This window comes from Anolis carolinensis, chromosome 1 (genome assembly GCF_035594765.1).
Source record: "Anolis carolinensis isolate JA03-04 chromosome 1, rAnoCar3.1.pri, whole genome shotgun sequence".
NCBI lineage: Eukaryota > Metazoa > Chordata > Lepidosauria > Squamata > Dactyloidae > Anolis > Anolis carolinensis.
Genome location: NC_085841.1, coordinates 184,438,357 through 184,444,356, shown reverse-complemented (window position 1 = coordinate 184,444,356; position 6,000 = coordinate 184,438,357). Strand labels below are relative to the sequence as shown.

The 6,000-nt window shown below is 41.4% G+C and overlaps 1 protein-coding gene and 1 long non-coding RNA gene across 3 annotated transcripts in view; both read left to right on the top strand.

Moving 5' to 3' along the window:
- Nucleotides 1-444: 444 nt before the first annotated feature.
- On the top strand, nucleotides 445-1,038 carry LOC134293673 (uncharacterized). Its single transcript, XR_010000631.1, has 2 exons — nucleotides 445-736; nucleotides 829-1,038. It is a non-coding gene; the product is annotated as an uncharacterized LOC134293673 (long non-coding RNA).
- Nucleotides 1,039-4,641: 3,603 nt separating this feature from the next.
- The window catches only part of hycc2 (hyccin PI4KA lipid kinase complex subunit 2), a 59,070-nt gene continuing 57,711 nt past the window's right edge, over nucleotides 4,642-6,000 (top strand). Inside the window, exon 1 of one of the 2 annotated variants that reach the window (XM_008120531.3) lies at nucleotides 4,642-4,792. The gene's annotated coding sequence lies outside the window, so the exon portion shown is untranslated. The remainder of the gene's footprint in view (nucleotides 4,793-6,000) is intronic. The other variant, XM_008120533.3, reaches the window with a different exon arrangement.

Below are 6,000 nucleotides of genomic sequence, written 5' to 3'. Positions count from 1 at the left end.
TTTGCAATTGCTCCCAAGCCCCATTTTATGCCAGTTACAAATCTTCGTCACTGTCAGCTGTCCTCCTTAACCCGGGCGTTTCCTCATCACTTTCCTCGTCAGAGCTGGAACACCTCTGACTACGCCCAACAGCATCTCCAGCTGTGGATCCCGTCCCATCCCTCCAGCTAAGCCATGGGTCTAATCCTGAAGGTCCCCATTCATCTTCTGCCCCATCATGGCCAGTGGCCCCCAATTCCTCCCTTACCCGAGTCCAATCCATCTCATCCTCCTCTGAGCTAACCAGCCCCTCCTCCATTCTCTCCGTAAACCCTTCGAAAGATTCTTCGTCAGATGGTGCTGCAAATATGTCTCGCAGTCTTTTTCTCTCTCGCTCCTCGAGAGTATCTGACTCCCGAGGAGTCTTACGCCCACGTCTGTCAGTAACAGAGCCATGAGGCTCAATCATAACACATCAATTGCTTGAGAACAAGATGTACTGGCTTGCATTAGTCATACTCCAGATCTGTACATAAAAGAAATTAGAATAGGAGGCTTAAGAGACATTCTGCTCTTGTTTGACTCAGCAGCAAGATAAGCACACAGAAAAGTGCCTGCAAATGTCAGATCTAGAACTATGCAACTAAAAGCATTTTTTGATGTTTTAATTCAAAAACATTGAAGAGGGGAACATTGAAGAGGGAAAGTCAGAAAGTCAGAAAGTGATCATAATACGTACATCAGTGTTGAAGGAAAGGTCTGTTGAGGAAAAAAATGTTTTCAGCTCCTGAGAAATTTCAAGTTAAGTTAAATGTGTATTCTAACCTCTGTTCTCGCACACCTTGACAGGTTCTGCTGATGAGGATACCAGCTAGAAAACCACTGAGATATACAAAGAACAAGCATGATGTGTCTATTGGAGGAACGGCTCATTATTTGTGAATTTATACGACTGTCATAATATGTGGTTGTCACATGGCTTTTTAAAAGTTCTAGTTAAGTTTGTTTTAACTTGTTCCAAATTCTGCACTGTGTGTTTCAATAAACCATTGTCCTCAATTCACTGATACCATCTTTCTTGAGAGGCTAGAAGACAGTTTTGTGTTCCTGATGCAGGATGTGCTCTGACAAAGGGTCACGTTATGGAACAAACTAAAAAAAACCAAGTGTGAATTTGGTACAAGGCCACATCTCAAGTTCCTAGTTGTATATGTTCTACACCAGGAGTTGACCACTGTGGAAGGAGAGGAAACTGAATTATCTCTTTAGGAAAACGTAGGAGCCTGCACTCCTTTATAGAAAAAAAAAATCAAACTTTTTTCTTTTGCTCTAAATGTCTTCCAATGCAAGAAGTCAATTCCGGTCAACTTCCAGTTCTAAAAAAGGTTATTTGGGGGGCTAATGTGGTCTGAAGGTGCTTAATTTGACAAAAAATGCCCTTCACATTTGTACAGGGCATTTGGGAGGGAAAAAACCCCCATATTTTTTCTTACAAATATTTGTTTTACCTTGGGGGTGGGGGCTGAGGGTCACAAAATACTGTGGGGCAACTTGTGGTCTGTGCACCACACCTTGCCCATCCCTTACTTTACAAAGTCCACTATCTAATATTGATGATCACTATTAATTAAATAGTGTAAAGTCAAAGGTCAGATATTTTAAAAACATTAGACTTTCTATATCAGTTGAAGCCTCTGAACTGTCATCGAGGACAGCTCACACAAAATAAGTTACAGTAACCTAAACTCAAGGTAATGAAATCACAAAGGAGGTCTGCCTGCTCTTTTTACTGAATTGATTTAGTTGAAAAGCTTCTCCTTTTTTGCCATAATCAATGATGCGATGAGTTTTGCGAGACCGTCGTACTAGAACTAGAAGGTTCAAATTCCCTCTGAGTTGGAAACCTCATAGGTCAGACGCTAGGTCAGACACTATGGATAAAAATAATGCAAAACATTGCCAGACACAAAGAGAAACTCAAGACCACCCAGAGACTAAAAACCTGAGTAACTGGAGCAACAGAGAGCACAGGCAATTCATAGCCAATCATTATCATGCCCACTTTGTTTGGATTCATTTTCAATCACCTTGCCTAACATCCAGTTTCTGACTATGGCCAAGCATTGATGAAATGCTGAGCAATCTATTGTTGCCTGGAAGTCACCATGCTCGATTCTCTAAATATAAGTACAGATATACCGTAATTTAAGAGACTGCATTTCTTCAATTTAATGATTAAATTATGTTGCAAAAGATCATTTCAAATGCTCAATTTTCACCCCTGTCAGACGATAACCAACATATGCATTTATTCAAAATGTTACTGTTACTTATGTTTCATTGCATCAGAGAATGTAGGATAAAATGAAATCATAATGATAAAGCAGACTAACACATTCTATAATGAGAATCCAATTATTATCATAATGTGGTGTAACATATTTTTGCAACCAGTCTGCAATGCATGGCATACCATTGTACCTAGTACTTGTTACCAAGCCACACAAATGGTAATAACTGACATTAAGTTTAAATTATTTTATTTCAGATCTATTGACCATAACTACTGAATCTAGAATTATGATAAACAGATTCACATTTAAAATGAAAGTCAAAGAAGGATAGACCCAGGAGCCCAAGAGTGGTGAATATATGGCTCATTGGACATCTTTATACATACTTGATTAATTCAAATTCAACCATTTTCCCCCAAAACACACAAGTCTTTCTAACGATAAAGATTAAAATTCAAATACATATAAATTTATATGCATTAAATTCCGTATTTCTCTATTACCTAGTGTAGTGTCCTTATATAAAAAATGAACATAGGCTAAAAGTCTGGACAAGATGATCAACATATTTTTTACAAGGAGGAATACAGGATCTTATGGCCCTCTAGATTTTACAACTACAGCCCTCAAATGATAGGAATGTTCCTGGGTTGTTTATACTGCGATTTAGAAACTAATGATATACAAAAAAGGATCCCTTGGAAATAAAGAATTTTTGATCTTGCTTTTCTTACATCTCACTACAAGTGGCAATGTAACAATGCTGCTAGTTCTTTATTGGTTATTAAAATATCTGTATCATGTGCTGGATCACAAGATCTTAAGGAAGAATACAAAAAACTTTAAAGCAATGGAGAATAACCTAAAACACTAAGAAACAATTTAAAACAAAAGGTATATTGAGCAAGTTAAAACAATTTAAAATGTGTGTCTGTATAGATTTGGAAAAAATCCATCAAACCCCCACAGTTCAACAAGAACCTCATGTTTTAATTTGATGTTAGAATGAAACTACCATTGGTGTCACTTGGACCACCAAAGCGAAGATGGCATTTCATGACTGACAGTGTATTTATATAATAAATGTAGCTTGACACCACTTTGGCTGCCATGGCTTAACGTTTTGGAAGCAGTAAGGTCTTTCACTTCTATATCAAAGAGTGATGGTGCCTCACCAAACTACAACTTGCATGGTCCCACAGCATTGAGACCTCCTATAACAGTTTAAAGCAGAAAATCTGGGATCATATCCTGGGACAAAGGGCCTGTCTGGAAGGGCCCTGGGTTATCTGAGGGTCTTTCAACACAGCCCTATAACCCAGAATATCAAGGCAGAAAATCCCACAATACAGTAGAGTCTCACTTATCCAAGCCTCGCTTATCCAAGCTTCTGGATTATCCAAGCCATTTTTGTAGTCAATGTTTTCGATATATCATGATATTTTGGTGCTATATTCGTAAATATAGTAATTACAACATAACATTACTGCATATTAAACTACTTTTTCTGTCAAATGTGTTGTATAACATGATGTTTTGGTGCATAATTTGTAAAATCATAACCTAATTTGATGTTTAATAGGCTTTTTCTTACTCCCTCCTTATTATCCAAGATATTCGCTTATCCAAGCTTCTGCTGGCCCTTTTAGCTTGGATAAGTGAGACTCTACTGTATCTGCTTTGAACTGGGATATCTGAGTCCACGCTGCCATATATTCCAGTTCAAAACAGATAATCTGGGATTTTATTCAGCTGTGTGGAAGGGGCCCCAGAATATCAAGCCAGATAATCCCATAATATTTGCTTTGAGCAGGGTTACCTGAGTCCACACTGCCATATAATCAAGTTCAATGTGGATGTTATACAGCTGTGAGGAAGCGGCCCTAGAAAATGCCCCAATGGGCCCGTTTCCCACTCAAGAGAAGCCCCACCAACTCTCCCGTTCCTTTCCCGACCACCATGTCGAAAGCATGACACCTTTTTCAGGTCTGTCTCCTAAAAAATTTTTTTTGAAGGGAAGAAGGCCTGAGGCCCTACCTGGAGGCTTAGTAAGTGACCCTCTGCCAGGACTTCAGGGAGCTTCACCGGAACCGGAAACCCGCTCCCTTTGCGCCGTTACCAGCCTCCTCAGGAAAATATTACCCGCTTCAAACGGTTCCGTGCGGGAAACGACTAAAGCAGGCAGTTGACGGGTTTAAGACACAAACTAGTGCGCTTCTCTTCAGGCTCCGGCGGGGCGCTTCCCCAATCTCCTTGGAAGAGCCTCCGTTGTTGCCTCCCTCCCTGGTTCCCCCTTTCGCCGCCTTGAGCCGGCGGGCCAATGAGCGGGGCGGTTGTTGGAGGGCGGGACGGCGCTGGCCCAATGGACGCGCTCCTTGTTGGTTGCGGGGGAGGCTTGGCCGGCGGAGGCGAGGGTGAGGGAGCCGGGCAGAAGGCGCTCGAGGAGCCAGTCCTTCCTCCGCGATGGTGGCGGAGGCGGGTTGGGCGCGGGGAGGCCGCCGCTGAGGGAAGCAGGAAAGGTAAGTCGGAGAAGCCGCTCTCTCGTTCCACAGTCGGAGGGAGGGGGCGGGGAGGAAGAATAATCACAATAGATTCGGTTTCTTAGCCGCTCTCCTTTGCTTCGCCTCAGAATGGAGCTCCCTTCCTTGCCTCTTTTATTCTCCTCTATCTGTAGGAATAGATAGGGCCATTCAAATCTGCCTGCCTCCCCACCTTTCTTTCTCCTTGAGCCCTTTTGGCCTCCTCTGTATATACTCCCCCTCCCGATTTTTGTTCCTGGGTAATCAATGTCATTCCCCAATTGGTCCTGTCACGAAAACAACATGGAAATCGTTGCGTTGCTGTGAGTTTTCCGGGCTGAATGGCCATGTTTCAGAAACATTCTTTCCTGACGTTTTACCCACATCTATGGCAGGCATCCTCAGAGGTGGTGAGGTCTGTTGGAAACTAGGCAAGTGGGGTTTATTTATCTGTGGAATGATGTCCAGGGTGGGAGAAAGAACTCTTGTCTGTTTGAGGCAAGTGTGAATGTTACAATTGGTCAACTTGACTAGCATTGAACAGCCTTGCAGCTTCAAAGTCTGGCTGCTTCCTGATTGGGGGAATTCTTTGTTGGGAGGTGTTAGCTGGCCCTGATTCATTCATGACTGGAATTCCCCTGTCTTCTGAGTATTCTTTATTTGCTGTCCTGATTTTAGAGTTTTTTTAAATACTGGTAGCCAGATTTTGGTCATTTTTATGGTTTCCTCCTTTCTGCTGAAATTGTCCACATGCTTGTGGATTTCAACGGCTTCTCTGTGTAGTCTGACACAATAATAATAATAATAATAATAAAACTTTATTTTTATAACTCGCTTCTATCTCCCCGAGGGAACTCGGTGCGGCTTACATGGGGAACCAAGCCCAACAAGTACACAAAATATAAAATGAAATAAAATACATAATAATCAAAATTTAAAAAATGATAGATAATTAAAACCACAGAATAAATAGTAAAGTACATCCATTAACATCAAACATAGTGATTGTTAGAATCGAAACTATATTGGAAACTAGGCAAGGGAGAGTAAAGACAAAGATCCACCCAGAGGAATAGTGTTCTTACCATACATCAAGGGAACCACTGACCGCATAGGGAAGCTGATGAAGAAACACAACCTGCAAACTATTTACAGACCCACCAAGAAAATCCAACAAATGCTACATTCAGCAAAGGACAAGAGGGTTC